The following is a 26,713-nucleotide window of genomic DNA, read 5'->3' on the forward strand; positions in this document are numbered from 1 at the left end:
ATTTGTCTGGTTTTTCCTTTGGCATTATCATACTCTTTCCCGTATTATAGTTGTGGGGTTTGGATTTTTTTTGTGCCTATCACTTTTCCTCCACTATATCAAAAATCCTTTAATGGCAAGAAGCTTTTCTTTTTCATCTTTGAGTCTTTAGGACTGAGTCTTGCACATAGTAATCACTAAAGAGATGTTTGTTCAATTAACCAGGAAGAGACATAGGCTTTCAAGAGGGGGAAAAGGATGGCCAGCCTTGGGTCTTGGAGTTCCCCAGAGGATGGGACCCAATTCTCCCAAATGGTCCTCTCTTGCATCCACCTCCATGGTGTCTTCTGCCCAAGAGTGTGTCTCCTTTAATTCAAGGTACCACTTGGAAGCCAAGGCCCAATCATAGAAATTTCTCCAATGCAGTATATTTGATGGGTGAGAACTCTTGAGGATTTTTCTGGGAAATATCAATCATAGAAGGTTAAGCCCAATCCCACTGGCTCACATTTCTATAGCACTTTACAGTTTGAAAAGTACAGCCCCTTCAGGTGAGTACAAATGTTGTTATCCCAGTTTTACTGAGAAGGAAACTGAGACTCAGAATGGTCAAAGCAGGTGGTCTGTGATTGAATAGCCAGTGAACTAGTCCTTAGATACAGGTTACCTGATTCTGGACTCTCATCATTAGGCTCTATATTGCCATACATTAATATAATGTCAGAACTGGAAGGGACCTTAGAAACTGTCTAATCCATTCTCTATTTGAGACAGTGAGATGCCACAGGGCCCAGAGGCAGAAAGATTTGAGTTCAAGTCCATCTTCAGACATTTATGTGCTAGCTATGCTATGAGACCCTGGGGAAGTCACTTGACCTTTGTCTGCCTCAGTTTCCTCAACTGTAAAATGGAGATAACATCTACCTCCAAGATTTATTGTGAAAATTAAATAAGATAATATTTGTAGGGGGCAGCTGGGTAGCTCAGTGGATTGAGAGCCAGGCCTAGAGACGGGAGGTGTTAGGTTCAAATCTGGACTCAGACACTTCCCATCTGTGTGACCCTGGGCAAGTTATTTGACCCCCCTTGCCTACCCTTACCACTCTTCTGCCTTGGAGCCAATACACAGTATTGACTCCAAGACAGAAGGTAAGGGTTAAAAAAAAGATAATATTTGTAAAGCATCTGGCACAGAGTAGATGCTTTATAAATGCTTATTCCCTTTCACCCTCATCCTCTTTTTTTTTTTTACAGGTGGGGAAACCGACATCAAAGAGGGCAAGCTGTAGATCATAGAATTTAAGAGTAGAAAGGGGTTCATCTACTTATAGGTTCATTGTCTTAGAGACAGAAGGAAGTTTAAAGGTCATTTAGTCCAACCCCCTCCCATTTTACATATGAGAAAAATAAAATTCAGACAAGAGCTTTGTCCCAAGTCACATACGTTACAATAAATGGCAGAGTTAGAATCTGAACCCAAACCCCACAAGTCCAAATCCAACATATTCATTTTATAGGCATGGAAAAGGTCACACAGATAGATTGTGGTAGGTTTAGGCTAGAATCATAGAATATAAGAAATAGATGGCATATAAGAAACTACCTAATTAAACCTCTGAATTTTCCTAGTTGGAAAACTGAGGCTCAGAGAAGAAAATAACCTGTCCAAGGTCACTTAGAATTTTTAGTACCCCAGGGAATCAGGACTGGACTCAAGGACTCGATTCCCAGTTCAAGAGTTTCCCAGCAAAATTCTCCAGTAAAGGGTTGTGCAACCTATTCAGAAATCTCTTCACAGGCCCTGAACTTCAGGGACCGGCCCGTTCTCCCTGCCTGAGCTGGCCATGCTAGCCAGTCTCTGTGTCCTCACCCGCTGGTGAATTCCTGGGGTGGGCGTGATAAGTGTGGGTTTGCACTTAACTGGCAGCCCTGTGTTTACTTGTTTGTGGTCCTGGTGGTCTCAGCCTGTGTCCGGGTGAATCTGGAGCTAAATACCTTGCCTCCGGGGATAGGCTGTGGTGAGTTTCTTCTGTGGCCCTCCCTTCTGTCCTCTGAAGAGTCAGTATAAAGAAAATTGGGTTTGGGGTCAAACCTAGAAAGGTCAAATCCATCTGCTTCATTGTACCTTCAAGGCCTCAGTTTCCAAACCCAGAGGATCTGGGTTCAAATCCTAATTTTGATTCTTACTACCTTGGGCAAGAACAAGACACTCTCTGGGCTTAGATTCCCAGATTGTAAAATGGAGGAGGAGGTGGGGGAGAAAGAAGGAGAGGTTAAACTTGAAGATGTCTAAAGCTTTGTCCAGTTCTAAGCCTTACGATCCTGTGAGCCCTCAAGCAAGAACCCAGGTTAGGTCAGTAAGTCAATTATGGAGCTCAGGCCTGTATTCCTCATCCTGGCCTTCAAGACCTTCACAATCAGATCCAACCTATTTCTCTAGCCTTCTCTCTCTCTCTCTCTCTCTCTCTCTCTCTCTCTCTCTCTCTCTCTCTCTCTCTCTAAATGGAGGGTAGCCGTCTTAGATTTAGTACTAAGTATTGGTTCCAAGGCAGGAGAGCAGTAAAGATTAGGAAATGGGGGTTAAGTGACTTGCCCAGGGTCACCCAGCTAGGAAGTGTCTGAGGTCAGTTTTGAACCCAGGACCTCCTGTCTCTAGGCCTGGCTCTCAATCTCCTGAGCCACTAGTTGCCCCCTCTCTAGCCTTTTCTTGCCATGCCTTCTAGTAATCACACTCCATTTCCAACTAGCCTGACTTCCTCACTGCTGTCCTAACAGACCTTGTACTTTCCCCAACTCTGCATCATTGTTGACACCATTCTCTAGTGCGCCCTCTGTATTTCTTCAAGTTTTATCTATCCCTGGAGCTCAATTTAAGGATAATTTTTTTCCATCATTCTCATGTTGTTTGTAATCAGAGAACTTGGGGTTGGGGCAACTAGGTGGCACAATGGCATAAGTCAGGCCCAGGGTCAGGAAGATCTGAGTTCAAATTCAGCCTCAGACACTTACTGGTTGTATGATCCAGGGCAAGTCATTTAACACTATTTGCCTCAGTTTCCATATCTGTGAAAAAAAGAACCAGAGAAGGTAATGGCAAACTGTTCCAGTATCTTTGCCATGAAAACCCCAACTAGGATCACAAAGAGTCAAATGTGATTGAATAAATCTAGGGCTGAATTATAGCTCTAATATTTACTAACTTTCTGACATGGAGCAAGCCATTTAACTTTCTAGGAACTCAGTTTCCTTATCTGTAAAATAACAGATTTGGACTAGATTAGGCTACATGCAGCCCATATCCCCCCCCGTTCCCCCTACGCACACACACTGAGTGCAGCCTGAACTAGATTAAAATGTAATTGGGAAATATTTAGCAAAATAAATAAAAATACAACAAGACATAGATAATATCGCATTTTAAAATGAAGTCAATATGTGGCCCTCAGGGATCCTTATGTATGGATTAGTAACCCTGTTTCTATTTGAGTTTGACACCCCTGGACTAGATGATGTCTAAGACCTCCTTTGTTGCCTAAATCCTCTGATTCTCTGTTCTTCCTTCCCAAGCCCAGTCATTTTTCTGATTTGCCTAAATCTGACATCACCACTCTTCCAGCCATGCTCAAAACTTTTGTCTTTTGAAATTGATTTAAAAAATAACAAGCATTTATTTTCTCTCCTCATGAAAGAGAATGAAAAAAGAAAGAAAAACCTGAAAAAGAACAAGAAAATCCTTTAAACAAATATGTATAATTAAGCAAAACAAACTCCCACAATGATCACATCTGAAAATGCATGTCTCATTTTCCTTATTGAGTGTGTGGTGACTTCTCTGTTAGGAGGCTATGAGCATGCATCATCATAGGTCCCTTGGTATGCTGATCATTGCATTGATCAGAGTTCTGAAGTCTTTCAAAGTTCCTTTTTGCAATGTTGTTGTCATTGTAAAATTTTTTTCTCCAAGTTCCCCCCTCTCTCTTCCTCCCTTCTTTCTTTCTCTTTCTCTTTCTCTTTCTCTTTCTCTTTCTCTTTCTCCTTCCTTCCTTCCTTCCTTCCTTCCTTCCTTCCTCTGAGTCAATACTATGTATTGATTTTAAGGCAGAAGACCAGTAAAGACTAAGCAATGGAGGTTAAGTGACTTACCCAGGGTCACAAGTTAGGAAGTTTCTGAAGCCAGATTTGGACCCAGGACCTCTCACCTCTGGACCTGGCACTCTATCTACTAAGCCGCCTAGCTGTTCCCTCTTTGCTTTCAGAGTCTTTCAACTCTTCCCTTATTCCTCACATCCAGTCATCAAATCTTTTCAGTTCTACCCATGAAATATCCTTTCCATCCACCTTATTTCAATCTTTGAGGCCATTGCCTAATATCAGACCTTTATTAACTTTCAACAGGACTACTTGGTATAGCTGTCTCCCTGTCTCTGGTCTTTCTTTACCCCTATCTTGCAAAGGCTGCCAGATCAATCCTCCTAATGCACAGATCTCATCACATTTCTCTTTTGCTCAATAATTTTCAAAGGCTCCCCATTACCTACCAAATAAAAATGATAGTCCTTAGCCAGGGACGCAAGGCCTTTTTGTACCATCCTAGCTAGTCAGACTCTTCTCATACCACCTCCTTTTACTTCCCATCTAATTGTTTATCCTAACTCTTTATGGCAATCATCTTCTTGCCATCTGCCCTATATATCTCTTGCCTCCACATGCTTTCTCTTTCTTGATCCAGGGCCTATCACCAAATCTACCACTTCTACCATTGCTGGCAGAGAGACCATGTCCCAGATAACCTGTGTCTCCCTTCCCCAAACCTATGATTTTCCATACCCTAATTCCCTTCCCTTGTCATCACTCTCCTTCTACATCTCTTGTCTTTCCCACTAAAACGTAAGGTCTTTGAGAGCAGGGGCTGTCCTGCTTTTGTACTTGCATCCCTAGGGATTAGCATATAGCAAAATTTTAATAAATGCTTTTCTTTTATTCATTCATTCATTGCCTTCACAAGCCAACTAGATGACTCACTATCTCCCAAACATGTCTCTATGTCTTTGTTCACTCTGGTCCCAGTGCTGAAATTCACTTTCAGTTCACCCCTCCATCCCCAACCTCTACTTATTGGAAAATAGTACATGTTCTTTGGGGCCCAACTGCCTCCACCAGAAAGCCTCCCTTGATTCCCCCCAGAGGAAGTGATAAGTTATGTAGCACCTTATTCATATCTCTGAATGCTATATTTTATTAGAAATACTTGGGTACGTGTCTTATCCTCCCAAAAGACTATAACTTTCTTGAGGCTAGAAACCAAACTTTTCTTTCTTTTTTTTTTTAAACTCTTCCTTAGCACAGGGCTCACAATAAGGACTTACACACTGCGTTCTGCTGCTTTCTGTAAGTCTTTGATTGCTAGGCTGGACAGAGAGTTTGGATATTGGTCAGGGAGGGGCACTACAAGGTGTCTGAGTAGGAGAGAGATGTGATCAGAGCACCTACTGTATTTGAAAGACAATTGTGGCTGCGTGTACAGTTTGGATTGAAGTAAGGAGAGACAGATCAGACAGAGACTTTGTACAGATATTGTACTCTAGCACAGGGTGTGGGGAAAGTCGGTTCAATGTTTGAATGAATGGCCACCGTTGGGCTAGTGCACCCTACCTCCCTGGCCCACCCTGCCTCCCACCACATGCCTTCCTCAGTGGAAAATGTAAATCAAGGGCTCCCTTCAGTGCCAGTGAGAGTTAGCTGTGTGGTCTTTTAATGGAGGCTCAAAGAGGCCAGAGAACATTTCAAGGAGTTCCCCCCCTCCCCAGGAGGACCCTATCATTAGCCCTGCTTCCCTCAGAGGTAGGTATGTATGTCTTGGTGGCTAGTGAGGGGGCTGAGTATGAACCCAGTCCCTCATTAAGTCACATTAAGGAGGGAGAGGGGGGAGTTCAGAGGATGGGGCTATTCTCAACCAAAGGTCAGTGGCTGGAAAAAAGAGAAGCTTTTGATTCATTATATTTATATTCTCTTTCCCAAAGGTAAATCAAGGAAATGGACCAGGTCTATTCTATGGGATTCCAGGGGAATGGGGAAATTGAGGGCTTGGAGAGAATATGTTCTATTACCCTTTTCTTGGGAGTAGCAGAAGAGGGATTTGGATCATGTAATTACAGAATATCAGAGCAAAAAGGGAGCTTAGAATATAGAATGGCAGAGTTGGAAGGGACCCTGGAACATGGAATGGTAGAGCTGGAAAAGACTTTAGAATATCAAATGGTAGAAGTAGGAAGAACCTAAGAACATAGAATGGTAGAAGTGCAAGGGACCTTAGAACACGGAATGGTATTAGTTGAAGGAACCTTAGAAGATGGACTATCAAAGCTGGAAGGTACCTTAGAACACAGAATATAAACTTTTAGGGCTAAGAAGGACTTTGGAACCTAAAACTTAGAAAGTCAAACTGAGAAGAGAATTCAAGAACTCTCATTTTTTCCTAATTGTGTGACCCTGGGCAAGTCCTCCACTGCTTAGCCCTTACCACTCTTCTGCCTTGGAACCAATACACAGTATTGATTCCAAAATGGAAGGTAAGGGTTTAAAAGAAGGAGGAGGAGGAGGAGAAGGAAGAAGGAGAAGGAGAAGGAGGAAGAGGAAGAGGAGGAAGAAGAGGAAGAAGAGGAAGAAGGAAGGGGAGGAAGAAGAGGAAAAAGGAGGAAGAAGAGGAAGAGGAAGAAGAAGGAGGAGGAAGAAGAAGTCTCATTTCTATAGCATTTTGAGACTTACAAAGTGCTCTCCTCATAACAACCCCGGGAGGTAAGGAATACAAACCTTATTAATCACCATTTTATAAATTTTATAAATGAAAGCATTGCTTAACGTCTGCCTTTAGAGAGTTGCCTAAGACCAAACAACTAGGATGTGGCCAAACTGGGCTCTGACTCCAAGTCCAGGGTTCTTTTCACAACATCACATAAGCTTCAATCATGCAACATGGACTATCAGAGCTAGAAGAAATGCCAACGCACAAAACACGGAATGTTACAACTTAGAACAGACAAAAGAAAATAAACTGTTTGTAGGAAGGAGATGTATTTATTTATTTTTGTCTTTGGATTTCCAGAGCCTCACATAGTATGTGTCTAATGATCATGAATTGAATTGAATGTGAGAGCTACAAGGATCTTCTGAGAACCAACTGCGACTTGCTCATTTTACAAATGAGGAAACTGAAACATAGAGCTCCAAAGCAAATTGCTGGAACCAATCAATAAACAAGCAGGTGTCTAGTACTCATGTACTAGACTCATTTGGTAGAGAGGGTAAAAAGTACTTTCTCAGAAGAGCAGCAAGAGGTAGGAAAAGAAAGGAGAGGACAGGAGAGGACAGGAGAGGAGAGGAGAAGAGAGGACAGGAGAGGACAGGAGAGGAGAAGAGAGGAAGAAAGGAAGGAAGGAAGGAAGGAAGGAAGGAAGGAAGGAAAAAAGTATTCTAAGGGAAAGAGGTGAGGAGAGAGTGTATCCAGGAAGGAGGGATAGTTCGGACTGAGATCAGAGATGAAATATTGTGGGTAAGGAACAGAAAGAAGACCATTTTGGCAGTCTCATGAATTGCAAAATGAATGATTCTAGCAAACTAGAACTTTGGTTGTGAAGGTTGTGAAGAACTTTGCAGACCAAACACAAGGCTTTAAAGGGAATGGGGGCCAATAGTTTATTAAGCAGGGGAGTGACATAGTTAGGGCTGTGATTTGAGAAAATCACTGTGGCAGCAGGTTGGAAAATGAATCGGAGAGGACAGAGAACCACAGGTGAGAGCTAGGTGGCAGGTGGACACCAAAATTGGATGAGCAGCCTTGAAAAGGGCTCAGCAAGCCCTCACATTAGAAATACTAGTCTTCCCTAAACACCCCATGAATAGAACATATTTCTAGACATTGAAGAAACATGCTGAGCTATAGCCAGATGAGGCCTTAGAAAAGAGGATGGAAAGATGAGTTTAGAGCGGTGATGGGCAAACTATGGCTTGCAGGCCAGATGCGGCCCCCTGAAATGTTCTATCTGGCCACGCGACATTATTCCTAATCTAGCAAATACAATGAGTAGGTTACAATACAATGAAACTTAGAAAGAGTTGCCTTAGAAATAGACTGACAGATGAGCATTTCCGTTCCTTTGGCCCCCTCTTTAAAAAGTTTGCCCATCACTGGTTTAGAGAGTAGCCCAAATAGGTGGTTGTAACCTTGGATCATAAACCAATAAAGAAGAGAAGCCATGAATGGAGTAAAAAAGGAAGAGATTGAAGGGCTGTCCAAGTCAAACACCAATGGAATCATCTAAGTTCCCAACCATCCCAAACCCAATATCCCTGTATGATACTGTAGTGAGTTAACTTCCTGCTCAGATAGAGTGTTAAATTCATATTTGTTTGTTTGTTTTTTCTTTTGGAACCTTCATTGCTGGGATTTTGACCTACATCTGGGAGAAATCGATGTATTTTGGACATCAACATCAATGGAAATAGAGAAGGGAACAGTTTTTAACTGGCTGGAGGTATGATAGTCAATTATTCTAAGTTCCAGTGGGCTTTATAGGGCCTGTCAGCGGGTGTTCCTTTGATAAAGCCTTTTGACTGCCCTATATAATTTAGCTGAATGTTTGTGGAAGCCATGATTTTCATTTGTTATAGGCTAATAACTTGGACTTATTTTATTTCCTACCTAGAAACATTCCCTACCTGTCCCATGGACTGTATGTCTTCAAAATGGATGACAAAGAAGTTAGCCTATTAGAAAACTTTCATGGACTGCCAATTGTGGCAAAATGATGAAAAAACTACAAATTGACCTCAAGGTAGATCACAAGACCTTTCTGTGGCACGTATATACCTTTCTTCCACATAGCCATGAGACATAGTCTACCCTGGGCCAGACAAGTAGAGTGCCCAAAGAGAAACACAACCAGATTGAATTTACAATAAAACACTTTCATATCAGGTATCAGTATATGGATAGAATAAGGTCAAATATGTTATGCAATCATGGTTCTTGTCTTCAAGGAGGTTAAAATAATTGCCAGGGATCTGATGGAGAAGTTGATATTCAAGGTAGATATATCCACAAGTTTCTAGAACAAGGCAAGTTTTCAAACATGGCTCCAAGGCAATTTCCTCAGGAAGTCAAAAAAATGAGCACTATCTTTCATACACTTTCATAGGAAAAGTCACTTCCCCTCTCTGAGGTCTAATTGCCTAATCAATCAAAAGGTATTTATGAAATATCTACTATGCAATGGACATTGTGCTAGGTTCTAGTGAAAAATTATGAAAATTAAATAGTTCTTGACCTCAAGGTACTTATGGTCTAGTGGTGGAAACAATACGTACATACATAAATATATTCAAAAATGTGTAAAATAAATGCAAAAATAGAACATAATTTTGTAGGGGAAGGGAAGGCCCTGCCAAATGAGAGAACTGGGAAAAGTGTCACTTAGAGGATGTCACCTGAGCTAAAGAAGGAAATAAAGGATCCTAAGAGGCCAAGGGAAGGAGGGAGAACATTCCAGGGATGAGAAACAGTCTGTCTAAAGGCATGGAGATAAGAAATAGGATGTTGTATATGAAGAATAACAAGAAAACATTTGGCTGGACCATAGGGTATATGAAGGAGAGTAATAAATGAGGAGGCTGGAAAGGTAGGTTTGGAGACAAGTTGTGAACGAATTTAAATGCCAGACAGAGGACCTTCTCTTTGACCTTCGATGTAATAGGGAGCCACTAAAATTTCAGGGAGGGAAATGACAAAGGTCAGACAAGAACTTTAGGAAAATCGTTTTGGCAGTAAGGTAGAAGATGGATTAGAAGGAGGGGAGACAAGGCAGGAGACCATTCAAGAGGCCATTGTAGTAGTCTGGATAATAGATGATAAGAGTCTGAAGTAAGGCAGTGGCCATATGAAGAGAGAGAAGTGAATGGATTCCACAGAGGTAGAAACAAGATTTAGCAACTGCTTGGATGTGTCAGGTGAGGGTACACTGCTAGTTGCTGGGGACCTGTGACTTCAGTGAGCTTACATTCTCTTGGGGATGGGGAAATACAGCATGTATGCAAATAAGGACATGCAAGATTATTTCTTTTTTTAATGCCAATAGTATGCTTCAATCTGTGTTCAGATTTCATCAGTTCTTTCTCTGGGAGTGGAGAGCATTTTTTATCAAGTGTCCTTCAGAGTTGTCTTGTATCATTATTTTGCTGAGAATAGGTAAGTCATTCACAGTTGATCATCATGCAATATTGCTGTCACTATGTACAAAGTCCCTCTAGTTCTGCTCACTTTACATCAGTTTATATAAGTCTTTCCACGTTTTTCTGAAATCATCCTGCTCTTCATTTCTTATAGCACAATAGTATTCCATCACAACCATATATTACAACTTGTTTAGCCATTCCCCAATTGATAGGCTTCCCCTTACCTTCCAATTCTTTGCCATCAGAAAAAGTTACTATAAATATTTTTGTAAAATATAAATATTTAATATATTATATAAATATAATGTAAAATATTTGCTAAATGCTCAGTATAGTACCAAGCGCTATGCTAAGCACTAGGAATTCAAATCCAAGCAAAAAGATAGTCCATGTCCTTAGGGAGGTTAGAGTCTAATGGGGGAAAAGAACAAATTAAAGGTAATTAAAGAAAGGGGAAGGGATGTACCTGGCATCCAAGAGGAAAGTAAGCCTGGAGAGTTGGGGCTAAGCTAAGTTAGAAGTAAGCATGGCTGCCATGGCTTCTTTTGAAAATGAGAAGAACACTAGTTAACTGAAGGTACTGGGAGAACTGAACTGAATAAATTCTCAAGTCAGGTAGGGATTATAAGAACCAGAGAAGCCAGGGAAGATACAGCCTGTGCAAAAGCACAGAGATGGGGTTTGGGAAATGAAATTTAAGTACTAGCTAGAAGGCTAGTATGACTAGTACATTGACTGCGTAAAGAAGAATGTGAATAAGCCTAGAAAGCTAGGTGGGAAGTGGATTGTAGAAGGACATACTTATCAGACTGAGGAGTTTGCATTTTATCCTAGAGGCAATAGAGAGTGAGTGGAGAACCATTAGGAGATTATTGTAGAAATCCAGAAGAGAAATGTGGAAGTTGTTGTTCATCCTTTGTTTTTGGAGAAGATCCATGACATCATAGAGATGACTTGAACTTGAATTGGATTTAAGGGGGGCAGAATTGCATAAAGTCATCAGTCTCACTAGATCTTCAAGAATCACCAAAATCCAATCAGTGGCAGGTCAAGAGCTACGATGATTGGTTATGACCACGGTGCAATGGATGACCTTGACATCTTTGATGTCTGGCCAACCTCTAAATCAGTGATTCCCAAAGTGGACGCCACCACCTCCTGGTGGGTGCTGCAGCAATCCAGGGGGGCGGTGATAGCCACAGGTGCATTTATCTTTCCTATTAATTGCTATTAAAATTTTTAAAAATTAATTTCCAGGGGTGCTAAGTAATATTTTTTTCTGGAAAGGGGGCGGTAGGCCAAAAAAATTTGGGAACCACTGCTCTAAATGCTCCACAGCACCTGTTTTAGCCACTTTCATCATAAAATGGACTTGGCAACTGATTGGATATGAGGTTGTAGGAAGAGGGAAAAGTCAAAGATGACTCTGAGGCTGAGTGACAAGGATGATAATGGAGTACTTAAAACATAGGAATGTTAGGAAGAGGAGCTGGGTTTGGGGGACCAGGAGGGGACACTGAGTTCCATTTTAGGTAGTCTGACTTTGAAATGTTGATGTCTTCCAGATAAAGATGCCTATGTAGGAATGGAGTTCAGGTGAAAAATTAGGACTAGAAAAAAGATTTGAAAGTAATCTCCAAAATTTGGAGAAAAGACAATCAAACCCTCTGGAGTTGATGAACTCACCAAGAGTGACAATCTAGAGAGAAAAGAAGAAAACCAGAACAAAGCCTTGAGAGACACATACCTTGAAATGTGAGAAGGATGATAATCTAGCAAAGAAAACTAAGAAGGCATAGTAGAATTCTGGTTTATCTCTTGGACTCTCTCCTCACTTCAATCCATCTTCCTCTCAGTTGTCAAAGTGATCTACAAAATATGTATATCTGACCATGTCAGCTGTCTATCCAATCAATGCCAGTGGCTCCACAATTATGAGTATTGATGAGATCTAAAAATGTGACACTTCCTATGGGTGGCTGAAGTGGGATGGTGGAATGCAGATATAGGTCATGAGAAATGAGGTTAATTAATTGGAAAGGCAGAGTATTCAAGAGATCACCAGTGTGTATATATACCAGAGTGTATATATAGAAATCCCCAAATATGAATTCAGGTCTTGGGACTAAAAGGAAAACTTAGCCAGGTACAGAACATCTGGAGAGAAGAGTGAAAATGACCTATTGGCTGGTCAATAACTGCAACAAGGATGTGGATATAGGTAGATGGAATAAATCTCAGAGGGGTGGTTTCCAAGTGATAATGACAAAGTGACAGTAAAAATGGCATCTAGGAGCAAGAAGTATGATTACTCTTCTAGTTCTACATGGAGTCTTGTAAGAAGGAACATGGGGAGAAGATGCAGCTTCTCTTGAACAGCGTCAAGTTTCTGTTAGCCCCAGAGGATGGAAAGAATATAAGAGGAAGAGATCTAGGGTGGAAGGGGGTCATTAACAGAGAGGTAGTATGCTGAGGTTGATAGTGTGTAGGATTTGAGTTTAAGAAGACCTGAGATCAGATTCTTTTGCAGATACTAGTTGTGTGACTCTGGACAAGTAACTTAACTTTTCTGAGCTTCAGTCTCTTCATCTGTGAAATGGGAGGGTTGAATCTGATGATCTCTAAGGACCCTTCAAACTAAATATATGATCTTATGATAATCTAAGCAGGGATTTTTAGGAGAACAACTGACAGTGCGGATGTGGGTGGGGAGGATATGGCTGAGAGGAATAAGAATGAAAATAAAAGGAGAAGGGATAAGAGGGGAAAGGGTTTTTTCCTCAACAAAACTAGTGGTTCTGAATCACTTGAACAAGTGAGCAAGAGCTAGGAGTTTGTCTTCTGTAAGATGGAAGGAGAGGGGGCAGCTGGGTGGCTCAGTGGATTGAGAGCCAGGTCTAGAGACAGGAGATTCTGGGCTCGAATCTGGCCTCAGACACTTCCTATCTGTGTAACCCTGGGCAAGTCACTTCATCCCCATCACCTAGCCCTTATTGCTCTTCTGCCTTGGTACCAATACACAGTATTAATTCCAAGATGAGAAGGTATGGTTTTAAAAAAAGGAAGGAAGGAAAGAGAACAAATAGAGTGGGGTCCCTATCTCATTTGAGGTTTTCTTGGAAGTGGTTTGCCATTTTCTTCTCCGGTCATTTTACATATGAAGAAACTGAGGTCAATAGGGTTAAGTGACTTGCCCAGAGTCACATAGCTAATAAGTATCTGAGGGCAGACTTGAACTCAGGTCTTACTGAATCTAGCCTACTGCTCTATCCACCATGCCAGCTAGCTGCCCAATCTGTGATGACCAAGATCAATTCCATGTCTGGTCACTCCAAACATAGGAGATCAGAAGACAGCATTTTGGAAACAGCAAGAGGTTCTGACTGGGAAGCTAGATAAATAAATAGCCAATGTTTACAATCAACGCCAGCCTTGGGACCTCATCCCAAGATTGTGGGAAAGAACAAGGCCCTTAATCAGGGGAGTGTCCCAAAGAAAAGGTCCACTGGCAAAAGGACCTTTGGCACCCTGAAACTCTGGATCTCCCATGAATCTGTTCAGGATCTTAGATTTACCATCCTGTTCATGCAAGTTCATCAGGGCTTCTGATACTTGGTGACCTAGTACTTCTCTAATGCATGGTGAGTCCTCAGAGTAAAGTTCCTCTTATTCTGTGATCCCTTGTAGCTCTAAGTGTGTGTGGTTTTTTTTAACCTTTACCTTCTGTCTTAGTGTGTATTACTGTGTGCTGGTTCTAAAGCAGATCAGTAAGGGCTAGGCAATGGGATTAACCCTAGGATCACACATCTAGGAAGTATCTGATGTCACATTTGAATCCAGGTCCTTCCAACTCTAGGTCTTGGCATTACAACCATTGTGCCACTTACCTACCCCTAATCGTCTCTATTCTAGTGGCCCTTTTTGATTTATTGTTCTATATTCTAAGGGCCCTTCTAGCTCTGACATTCCGTGTTCTAGAGCCCTTTCAGCATTGAAATCTTTTGTTCTGAATCTATTTCCAGATCCTTTTTGTTTGTTTGTTTTAGCATCCTTCCTAGCTACAACGTTAAGAATAAAAGAGAGCAGCTAGGTGGCTCAATAGTTTGAGGGCCAGGCTTAGAGCTGGAAGGTTCTGGGTTCAAATATGACTTTGGATACTTCCTAGCTATGTGACCATGGGCAAGCCACTTAGCCCCCAATGCCTAATCCTTACTGCTTTTCTGCCTGGGAATCAATGCACAGTATTGTTTCCAAGGGGGAAGGGGAGGGCTGAAAAAAACCATTAATAATAATAATAGCTAATATTTAAATATTGCTTTTAAGATTTGTTTCGTGCTTGCCTTATATTATTTCATTTGCTCCTTACAATGACCCCATGAAGAAGTGGCTATTATTCTCCCAATTTTACGGATGCCATCCTCTGTTCTATATTCTATGGGCCCTCCTTGCTCCAGAAGCTGTAATCTCAAGAGAGATGTCACATTTGGTTTTAGACATATTTCTTCTATGGTTCTAGTTCCAATGATGAAGTCTTGCAGACAGTTGCTCAGTCAATTCCATCTCTGCTCTGTTTCTTCTAAGATGAAATACAAACTCCTCTGTCATTTAAAGCCTTCATAACCTGACTCCAATCTGCCCTTCTAGTCTCATTATATAGGATGCCCCATAATGCACTTTGCTGCTCCTCACATACCACTCTTGCCTCCCATCTCTCATGCCTGACATGTCCTCCATCCCTCCTTTCTTCCACCTTTTAGAATCCTTTTAGAATTTCCTGCTCTGTTCTAGTACCACTTTCTATAATAGACCTCTCCTTAAACTCCCCTACCCCTCAGCTACCTTATATTTATTTTATATACACTTATTGTCTTCTTTCATACTATAAGCTCCTCGAGGTCAGGAATTGCTTCATTTTTGTCTTACCTCCCCAGGACCTGGAAAATTTTAGCACATAATAAATCTATTTTCGTTGTCCAGTTGTTTCAATTGTGTCCAAAATGCTGTGACTTCATTTGAGTTTTTTTTGGCAAAGAAACTGGAGCAGATTGCCATTTCCTTTTCCATTTCAATTTTACATGAGGAAACTGAGGCAAACAGAATTATGTAACTTGGCCAGGGTTACACAGCTAGTAAATATCTGAGATTCGAACTCAGGGAGGTGGTCTCCAGGCCCAACTCTCTATCTACTATACCACCTGGCTGCCTCATAATATGTATGAATTTAATAAATACTTATTGATCAATTAATGTTTAAAACTCCTGTTCTTTTTCTTTAATTTCATTTATATATAAGAATATATATGTGTGCATTTTATGCCACTTTAATTTCCATATATATCCCTTCCCTCAGTCAAGAGATATATCACATAACAAAGCAAGAAGAGAGGAGGGGGAAACATCCAAACTGTAAATATCACATTGAGTCTGTATCATACCCATACTTCCCCAGCTTTGCAAAGAAGGGAGGTACCTTTTTGCCCCTTTCCCTTGGGGCTAAGCTTGACTGTTATAATTATATAGCATTCAGTTAGGTGGGTATAAAAAATTCTTTCAGTTTACAACAGTGACAAGCATATTGTTTCCGTGGTTCTGCTTACTCTATTCTGTGTCAGGTCCTGCAAGTTTTCTCAGGATTCTCTGTATTCTACAAATCTATTGTCTTATGATGCAGCAATATTCCCTTACATTCATGTACCACAATTTGTTTAGTTATTCCCTCAATCTTGTTGCTTGCAGATTAATTGATAGGTTAACTGATGTAGTTTAGGTGAAAGATCAAAATGAATATAGAGAGGTGGAAGATGTTGGGATGGGGATATGGCAATAAATTAGATCTCCAAGGGAAAAGATATAGATGAGGAGAGCAGAGGACTTTCATGACTGACATGTGAAAAGCATGAGCTGCTAGGAGACAAGAGAAGAGAAGCTGAGACACAAGACAGAGAAAAGTGATCCAAGAGGAAAGATGAGAAATAGGAACGCTGAGAGGGAGTCACCGAGGCCCATTGTCCTACAGTCTCATCCCATTGTGGTCACCCTTTTCGTATTTGCCTGAGCCCTTCTCCCCAATGGCCTGGTGGCTCAGCATTTGGAAGCCACCATGAGCTTCCTCTGGGCGCCCAGAGCCTGGGCGTCCCACCAAGAAATAACATTGAGTGAAAGAAACCCTCCAATGTATTAGGCTGACTTTGTTTGACGGCCAATTCTGAAAATTCAATTTGTCGGCCACATAAACAGGATACAAAGCCGGGCAAGAACAGGCTCCGAGGGGAACGTTTGAAAGCAAGGAAAAAAGGGAACAGCAACCTGTAGGGAGAATGTGGCTGCACATTCCTCCCTGGCCTGAAAACCCGCCACTAATCACATCCAGATCCCATTGCCCCTTGCCGAGGCTCACTGGCTTGCTTGCTTGCTCTCTTAAATTTCATTTCTCTTTCCAAAGACTGACATCCATTCTGCTCCTCCATTAACACTCCATGACATTGAGCAATTCCTTCCCTTGTCTGGGCCTCGGTTTCCCCATCAATAAAATGAAGTGGTTGAACTCTATATTGAGGGGCAGCTTAGGACAACGGTAAAAGCCCTAAGCTTGGAATTGTCTGGGTTCAAATCCTGTGGGATCTTAAGCTGATCTCAGAACTTTCTTGGACTTTGCTCTCTTCATCTGTAAAATAAGAAGGTTGAACTAGGTGACCTCTCAGGTCTAAATCACGATCCTATTACCTTTTTTTTTTTTTTTTATCTTTACCTTCCATCTTAGAATCAACCCTGTATAGTAACTCCAAGACAGAAAAGTGGTATGGGTAAAGTAGTAGGGGTTAAGTGACTTAGCCAGGGTCACACAGGTAGGAAGCTAGGCCAGCTTTGAACCCAGGACCTCCTGACTCTAGGCCTAGCTCTAAATCCACTGAGTCACCCAGCTGCCCCTCAATCCTTTTATCTTTAAGGACCTGTCCAGTCCTGGCATTCTAAGTTCAGAAGACCCTGATGTTTGTTAATTTAGATAACCAGAACCTCTGAGCTACTCACTTGTAAAATAAGGATGCTAAAGCCACCATTTACTGCTTCACTGGACCATTGTGAGAAGAATGCTTCATATGCCCTAAAGTACTATAAAAATAAATTTATTATTATTACTCTTTTAAGGACCTCCACATGCCAACATAGGATCCCAAAGCTTATCCTGTTTTACTAGCAGAGTGATCTTGGGAAAGTTACTTTTTTCTGGGTTTCAGTTTCTTTGTCTCTAAAATGACAGGATTGGATTATACTTTTGGTAGAGTCAGTAAGCGTGACTTCAAGGTGTTTTATCATTCTCTTTGCTTGCATTCTCTCTCTTCACAGCACAGGCCCAGTTCACTCTGCTGTTCTGGGTTAAATCTCTACTCAGATCCAATCCATGTTCCCCCTTCTGAAGAACAAGGAGTTTTAGGGATATGTTTTGACTCTTGGGCAACTATATCCTTTGTTAGAGTCTTAGAATGCTAGCACCGTAGGGGTAGCTAAGTGGCTCAGTGGATAGAAAGCCAGGCCTAGAAATAGGAGGTCCTGGGTTCAAATATGGCCTCAGATACTTCCTAGTTGTGTGTCCCTGGCCAAGTCACTTTACCCCAATTGCCTAGCCCTTCTTCTGCTTTGGAATCGATACTCAGTGTAAATTCTAAGACGAAAGGTAAGGTTTGAAAAAAAATCTAGAGTCTTAGAATCATGGAATCTAGGAATTATAGATTCAGAGAGTCTTAGATAGAATCCTTGAATCTTAGACCTATGGATTCATAGAATCTCAGACTCATACATAAAAATGTGGAATCTTAGAATTGGGTTGTGGAATCCAAAAGATGGAAAAGAACTTAGAAGTCTTTCAATAAATCTTATTTCTCAGTTAGATATATGAATCCATGATGTAGTTATTCCATTTTGTTTAAATAGTTCAAATGATGGGGAACTCAATACTTCATGAGGTAGACCATTGCATTTTTTAATAACTCTTTAATTGGATTTTTATCTGTAATCCATAGAAACATTATAAAACCAACCAACTCATGTTTCCACAATTTCCACTAAGCAGACTGGGCATACACCCTGAATGCAAAGGGACTTAGACCACTACTACTTTGTCTCAACTGAAAATAGGGAAACAAAGTAGGCTATTTCTATTTTAGCCTTGGGCAAATGGCTCTCTGCCCTCTAGAAGACATCTTTCCTATATCAACTTCTTCTTTTTTTTTTTTAATCCTGACCTTCTATCTTAGAATCAATATTGTGTATTGGTTCCAAAGCAAAAGGGCTGGGCAATGGAGGTTAAGGGACTTGCCCAGGATCACACAGCCAGGAAGTGTCTGGGGCCAGATTTGAACCTAGGACCTCCCATCTCTAAGCCTGGCTCTCAATCCACTGAGCCACCCACCTGCCCTCTCCAACTTCTAAGTAGCTTTTCACCTTGGATAAAGGAATGAGAACCAGAAGGAACCTTAGAATAAATAACAGGATATTAGAGGCTGGAAGGGCCTTAGAGTCAAACCCTCTCATATTGAAAAGGAATTTGAGATCAATACAGGGAAATTAACTTGTCCAAGACCAAATAGCTGGCAAACCTAGTGGCAAGCCTAGGACCAGAGTGCAGGTCTTCAACTCACAGACCTGGCTCGTTGTCAATAGGCCACACACAATGGCCTTTCCACCCGAGTCCCCATCCTCCTCTTCATCTTCCTCTTCCTCCGCTGCCTTCCTTGGCTGGCTTCTATTGGTGCCCCAACCATTCCTGCGGCCTCCTGTCCGCCACCCTGCCAGGCGTCGTTGGGTCACCAGACAGTGGCCAGGCTCCACTGCTGGCGGCGATGGCTGTTTCTCCGTCGTTTTCATTAAGTTCTCAATTATTAAAAAATGCCGGCAGGAACATGGCATCCGGCTGAGCCTGGCAGGGGGAAGGGGAAGCATTTTCCCAGCCCCTAGCCCTGAGCCCAGAGCTTCCACTCAGAGCAGGGGAACATAAACAAGACTCCCCATGAGCTTTTCTAAGCTTTATGAATTGCTCCCTCCCCTATTAGCAGGGCCACCGGCTCTTTATTAACTAAGGCATCTTGGCTTTAGATATTTGCCCAGTCTACATAGTGGAGGTTGTCCATCGATGACTTGCTCATCCTTCTAGTGTTCATGGAATACAGAAGTTAATCAGACATGAGAGTGGGGGGGGGGGGAAATGCAACTAGGTGGTTCAGAGGGTTGAGAGCCAAGTCTAGAAGAGGTCCTGGGTTCAAATCTGGCCTCAGACACTTCCTAGCTGTTTGACCCTGAGCAAGTCACTTAACCCTCATTGCCTAGCCCTTACCACTCTTCTTCTGCCTTGGAGCCAATACACAGTATTGATTCCAAGATGGATGGTAAGATTTTCCAATAAAAGCATTGGTCCGGTAGATGCTAAGCAATGGGAGTTAAGGGACCCACTCAGGGTCACACAGCTAGGAAGTATCTGTTTAGACAAACACTTTTGGTGATGCTATAGAGAGATTCATTCATTGGGTCATAGGGGTTGGATTAACTGACCTTCAAGGTCCCTTCAGACTCTGACATTAACTTCCATCCTCTCTGTCTTGTACTCACCTACTTAGGTGCATTATCTTTCATTTAAGAGGGAGCTTCTTGAGTACTTAGTACAATGCTTCATACATAGGAATCACTTAATAAATGCTTCTTGAGATGAAAACCCTTGTTGGCTTTCGCTTCCCACCCTTGTCCTCCCTATTAGCCGATTGGCACTGAACTAGTGTTTTGTTGTAAGGGAGACTTGAGGAACTCACCTTGCCATTCTCTGGACTTCAAGATATGCCTCGGGTGCCAAGCCTGGAGTTGGAAGGTTTGGGATTTAAATCTGGCCTCAGACACTTCCTAGCTGTGGGGCCCTGGGCAAGTCACTCAACCCCAATTGCCTAGCCTTTCCTGTTCTGCCTTGGAACCAATATACAGTATCATTTCTAAAACAAAAGATAAGGGTTGTTTTGTTTTTTTTTTAATGGAGAGCAAAGACGACTTATTCACTGAAAAGCCCCTTCCCTATCAAAAAAGTATCCATCCTTATTTATAACCAGGCTAGAAATTATAATCATAAAAGTAACTCTTTAGCGAGAGAACTTTTTTAGGTTATTAAGTGCATTTGCTACTATTTTTTTTTTCATTTAATTCTTACAGCTCCCTGTGAAAGAGGCAAGTCAGGGAAAGATGTAGATGGGTAATTAGGAGATGAATTTTAGTCCCAGTTCTGGAACCTTAAAGCACTTCCTCATATTGGATTTCTATTTACCCTCTGTAAAATGAGATGATTGGTCTAGATGTGGTGGGGGGAGTTCTTAATCTGAGATCTGTGAATTAAAAAAAAGAAATTTTATAACTATATTTCAAAATAATTGGTTTCCTTAGTAATATTATGTGTTTTATTATTTTGCACTTAAAAACATGATTCTTAGGGGCAGGAAGGTGACTTCATGGATTGAGAGCCAGGCCTAGAGAGAGGAGGTCCTGGGTTCAAATCTGACCTCAGATACTTCCTAGCACTGTGACCCTGGGCAAGTCACTTCACCCCCCATTGACTAGCCTTGACCACGCTTCTGCCTTGGAACTGATACATAGCATTGATTCTAAGACAGAAGGTAAAAATTAAAAAAAAAAATTATTCTTAGAAGCCTTCCATCAGCTTCGCCAGGCTCTCAAAAAGGTCCAAGACACAAAAATAAATCAAGGACCTCTGGACAAAGGGCTATCTCAGGTTCCTTCCAGCTCTCTCATTCTATGCTCTAAATAAGCTCCTTCCAGCTCTCACATTCTTTTTGAGGTGCGTTGCTGTTACAGTCTCTCCTAGCTCTAACATTCTATAGAGCATTTTAATGTTTGTGTGTCCCTCCCATCTCTGACATTCAACGTTCTCAGGCCCCATCTAGCTCTGGCACTGTGTTCTCTATATAGGACTTCTGGGCAGCCAGGGGGCACAGAGGATGGAGGGTCAGGCCTGGTGTTAGGAAGACTTATCTCCCTGGGTTCAAATATAGCCTCAGACACTCAGCAGCGGTGTGACCTGGGCAAGTCACTTCACCCTGTTTGCCTCAGTTTTATCATCTGTAAAATGAGCTGGAGAAGGGAATGGCAAACCACTCCTGTATTTTGGCCAAGAAAACCTAAAATTGAGTCACAAAGAGTCAGACTAAACATGACTTGAATATATAGGACTTTCTCAAGTCCCACAGCAAATCAATGTGAGAATTGGGAGCTAGGGATCCTCACTCCCAGTCACTGCGGAGGGTCCAGAAACGGAGAGAATCAGTGCCAACTGAGTGCCTTGGGTTTTACCAGGAGAGTGGGCACGGTTGTCACATTTGTGGAAACAGAAAGGCAAATATCCAATCCCTGTACTTCTCACAGTACCCAAGCATCCCCATAAAAGCAACACATGCCGAAGAGATCAGGACAGAGGCTCCAGATTTGGCGACATGAACTTTAAATTAATCCTATAATTTAGTAAAGAGAAAGGATCTTCTGTGCTCCCCCTTCTACTCTTTCTCTCACTCCCTCTGTTCTTTCTTTTGCTATCTAGAAGCTTCATTCTAGCTTGACAGAACAGCAATTTTCCAGAGAGAGAGAGAGAGAGAGAGAGAGAGAGAGAGAGAGAGAGAGAGAGAGAGCAACCTCTCCCTGATCACACCAAGTCAAGTTTCTGGCACAAGAGAAACCCCCACTCAAGGAATTGTTCATTCCTCCAGGCCCAAGAGATAGGGCAGGAAACAACTTGGCACATTAGAAAGATTTCTGGACTAGGATTCAGGCTATATGGGTTGGGTCACCATCACTATGTGGCCTTGGGCAAATCACTTTTTCTTTCTGTGTATCGGTTTCCCTAATTGTAAAACTACTTGGTTGACAAGGCAGCATGATAGAGCAGGCAGGAGAAATGGATTTGTTTTGAATTCTTGTTCTGATACTTTTTTGTTGTGTGACCTTACTTAGTCACCTAAGTTACCTGGGCCTCATTTCCCCCATCTGTAAAACAAAAATACTGGACTAAACAATGTTGTTGTTGTTGTTGTTGTTGTTGTTGTTGTTGTTGTTGTTGTTTTTAATCCTTACTTTCAGTCCTTGTAGCAGCTTTAAGACTGAAGGGCAGGGCAGCTGGGTAGCTCAGTGTATTGAGAACCAGGCCTAGAGATGGGAGGTCCTAGGTTCAAATCTGACCTCAGACACTTCTCAGCTGTGTGACCCTGGGCAAGTCACTTGACCCCCATTGCCTACCCTTACCACTCTTCTGCCTTGAAACCAATAGACAGTATTGACTCCAAGAGGGAAGGGAAGGGTTTAAAAAAAAAAAAAAAAGACAGAAGGGCAAAATGGATTAAGTGACTTGCCCAAGGCTATACAGCTAAGAAATGTCTGAGGTGTATTAGAACCCAGATCCTCCTCATTCCATGCCTAGCTCTCTATCCATTATGCTACCTGGCTGCCTCCAGACCCTTCCTTCCTTTCTTCCTTCCTTCCTCCCCCACCCCCTCAAATTAAAACCCTTACCTTACTGTGTATTGGTTCCAAGGAAAAATATTGCCAAGGGCTAGGCAACTGGGTTTAAACAACTTGTCCAGGGTCACACAGCTAGGAAGTGTCTGAAGCCACATTTAAACCCACGTCCTCCTGATTCCAGGCCTGGCGTTCAGTCCACTAAGCCACCTAGCTGCCCCCTTTAAGGTACTTTCTAATTGGTGCTGATAGTGGCACAGTGGATAGACTCTAGGTCTGGAGTCAGGAAGACTCATCTTGAATTCAAATCTGTCCTCAAACACTTACTAGCTGTGTGAGCCTAGACAAGTCACTTAACCATGTTTGCCTCAGTTTCCTTCTCTATCAAATGAGCTGGAGAAGGAAATGACAAACCACTCCAATTTCTTTGCCAAGAAAGTTTCAAATGAGATCATGAAGAGCCAGACACAAACGAACAACAACTTTCTAATTATGATGTTCCACATTGTACATTCTAGATTTTTACATTGTAGTTTGAGGTATAGCTCTGCATGGAGGCAGGGGGCTGGTTTCAATGACCTTTACTATCCCATTTTAGACATTACTTGGCACTCATCAAGATTCAGGCTGCAATGTTCCCCAGCTACCCAACTACTCTGTGAATTGGTTAGCTCAGACACATTCCCTCAGGGCCTATGGCTTCACTCTAGGGATGCATGGGAGACAAGCAGCTGGATGAGCAGTCCAGGCAACCTAGCCTCTGGAACACCCCCACCCACCAAGCTGGAGCAAGCACAAAAGTCCCTTTCTTTGGGGAGCCCTGGGCTGCTGGTCAGAATGGGAGCGATTAGAGCTCGTCAAGCTGGTCTGCCATTAGAAAGCGCTGGAGCAGGGAATTCCAGCAGGCCCTGGACCTGCACAAGCCTTGGAAGGGGAAGGAGGAAGGGTGGGAGGAAGGGAGGAGAGGGAACAAGGGGTTTAATTGGCTTGGCTTTTCCTTTGCCTCTGTTTGCTCTTTGGCACAAGCACTAGCCTCTCTTGCTCCTTTCAGAAAATCAGAGAATCATGAATCCAGGATTTTAGGCTCACAAAATCCAGAAATCTTACAATCTTAGCCTCACAGAGTCCTAGAATTCTGGAACATTAGCCTCATAAAAACTTAAAACCTTAGGCAGATGATATGATGGTTTACTTAAAGAATTCTAGAGAATCAACTAAAAAGCTAGTGGAAATAATCAACAACTTTAGCAAAGTGGCAGGCTACAAAATAAACACACATAAATCATCAGCATTTCTATATATTTCCAACACAACTCAGCAGCAAGAGCTAGAAAGAGAAACACCATTTAAAATCGCCCTAGGCAATATAAAATACTTAGGAATCTATCTGCCAAAACAAACACAGGAATTATACGAAAACAACTACAAAACACTTTTCACACAATTAAAACTAGATCTAAACAATTGGAAAAACATTAATTGTTCACATGTAGGACAAGCTAAAGTAATAAAAATGACAATCATCCCCAAATTAATTTACTTATTTAGTGCCATACCTATCAAACTACTAAGAAACTTTTTTATAGAATTAGAAAAAATTATAACAAAGTTCATTTGGAAGAACAAAAGATCAAGAATATCAAGGGAAATAATGAAAAAAGATATGAAGGAAGGGGGCCTAGCAGTACCAGATATTAAACTATAGTATAAAGCAGTGGTTATCAAAACAATATGGTACTGGCTAAGAGCCAGAAGGGTGGATCAATGGAAGAGACTTGGGGTAAATGACCTCTGTAAGCTAGTATTCGATAAACACAAAGACCCCAGCTTTTGGGACAAAAACCCACTATTTGACAAAAACTGCTGGGAAAATTGGGAAACCATATGGGAGAGATTAGTTTTAGATCACCATCTACACTTTATACCAAGATAAATTCAGAATGGCTAAATGACTTAAATATAAAAAAGGAAATTATAAGTAAATTAGGTGAACATAGAATAGTATACCTGGCAGATCTATGGGAAAAGAAAGAATTTAAGACCAAGCAAGAGATAGAGAATATTACAAAATGTAAAATGAATAATTTTGATTACATTAAATTAAAAAGGTTTTGTACAAACAAAACCAATGCAACCAAAATTAGAAGGGAAGTAACAAATTGAGGGGGGGATCTTTATAACAAAAACCTATGACAAAGGTCTAATTTTTCAAATTTATAAGGAGTTAAATCAATTGTACAAAATATCAAGCCATTCCCCAAATGATAAATGGGCAAGGGACAAGAATAGGCAGTTTTCAGATAAAGAAATCAAAACTATCAATAAGCACATGGGAAAAGTGTCCCAAATTTCTCATAATTAGAGAAATGCAAATCAAAACAATTCTAAGGTACCAACTCATACCTAGCAGATTGACCAATATGACAGTAAAGGAAAATAATAAATGTTGGATGGTTTGTAGCAAAATTGGGACATTAATGCTCTGCTGGTGGAGTTGTGAACTGCTCCAACCATTCTGGAAGGCAATTTGGAACTATGCCTAATGGGCTTTAAAAGACTGCCTACCCTTTGATCCAACCATACCACTTCTGAGTTTCTACCCCAAAGAGATAATAAGGAAAAAGACTTGTACAAAAATATTTACAGCCACACTCTTTGTAGTGGCAAAAAATTGGAAAATGAGGGGGTATCCATCGATTGGGCTGAATAAATTGTGGTATCTGTTGGTGATGGAATACTATTGTGCTGAAGGGAATAATCAACTGGAGGAATTCCATGTGAACTGGAAAGAATTCCAGGAACTGATACAGAGCAAAAGGAGCAGAACCAGAAAAACATTGTACACAGAGACAGATACACTGTGGCACAATCAAATGTAATGGACTTCTTTACTAGCAGCAGTGCAATGACCCAGAACAATCCAGAGGGATTCATGAGAAAGACCTCTATCTACATCTAGAGAAAGAACTGTGGGAGTAGAAAAACATATGGCTGATCACGTGATCTGAAGGGTATATGACTGGGGATGTAGACTCTAAATCAATGGTTGGGCAACCTTTTTGGCCACGAGAGCCATAAAGGCCTGCGGAAGGAGGAGGATGGTGGCAGAAGGCGCTGGAATATAGGGCGGGGGCTGAAGGGCCCCCTGGGACACATCCTGGGGCTCTGCCCAGACTGGTGGGTTGGGAGATGGAGCCAGATATGTCTCGAGAGCCATACGTTGCCGACCCCTGCTCTAAATGATCACTCTATTGCAAATATTAATAATATGGAAATAGGTCTTGAACAATGATACACGTATAACCCAATGGAATTGCTCATCAGCTCTGGGAGCAGGGAGGGAGGAAGGGAGGGAAAGAACATGAGTCATGTAACTATGAAAAAAATATTCTAAAAAACTAAATTAATTAAATTTAAAAATAAATACAATAAAGGGTTAAACAAAAAAAATCTTAGACCCAGATTTTTAAGAATATTATAATCCTAGAATAATAGAAAGCAGCTAGGTGATTCCGTGGATAGAATATAGGGCCTGGAGTCAGGAAGACGTGAGTTCAAATTTGGCCCCAAATACTTGCTAGCTGTGTGACCCATGGCTAGTCACTTAACCCTATTTGCCTCAGTTTCTGCATCTGTAAAATGAATTAGAGAAGGAAATGATTAATCTCTCCAATATCTTTGCCAAGAAAACCCCAAAAGGGATCACCAAAAAGTGGAAGAAGACTGAAAATGAGTAAACAGCTGAATCAGTAGAATCAGTAGAATAGAATCAGTAGAATCAGAATATCAAAACCATAGAATCTTAAAGTCCTAGAATTCTAGAATCACCAACTTGAAAGGGGGGCTCATGTCATCTAGATTAAATTTAGTGAAAAGCCAGAATCTCTTCTCTAATCCATCTTCTGTTTTCTCCTCTAACATTATTGCATCCATTTTTTTTTTTGCTCTCTTGTTCCTCACTGCCTTTGTTTCCTGAAATCTTCCAGTCTAAGGAAAGCTTTCAGATGTCCTCTGA

The sequence above is a fragment of the Gracilinanus agilis genome, chromosome 2, assembly GCF_016433145.1.
Source record: "Gracilinanus agilis isolate LMUSP501 chromosome 2, AgileGrace, whole genome shotgun sequence".
NCBI lineage: Eukaryota > Metazoa > Chordata > Mammalia > Didelphimorphia > Didelphidae > Gracilinanus > Gracilinanus agilis.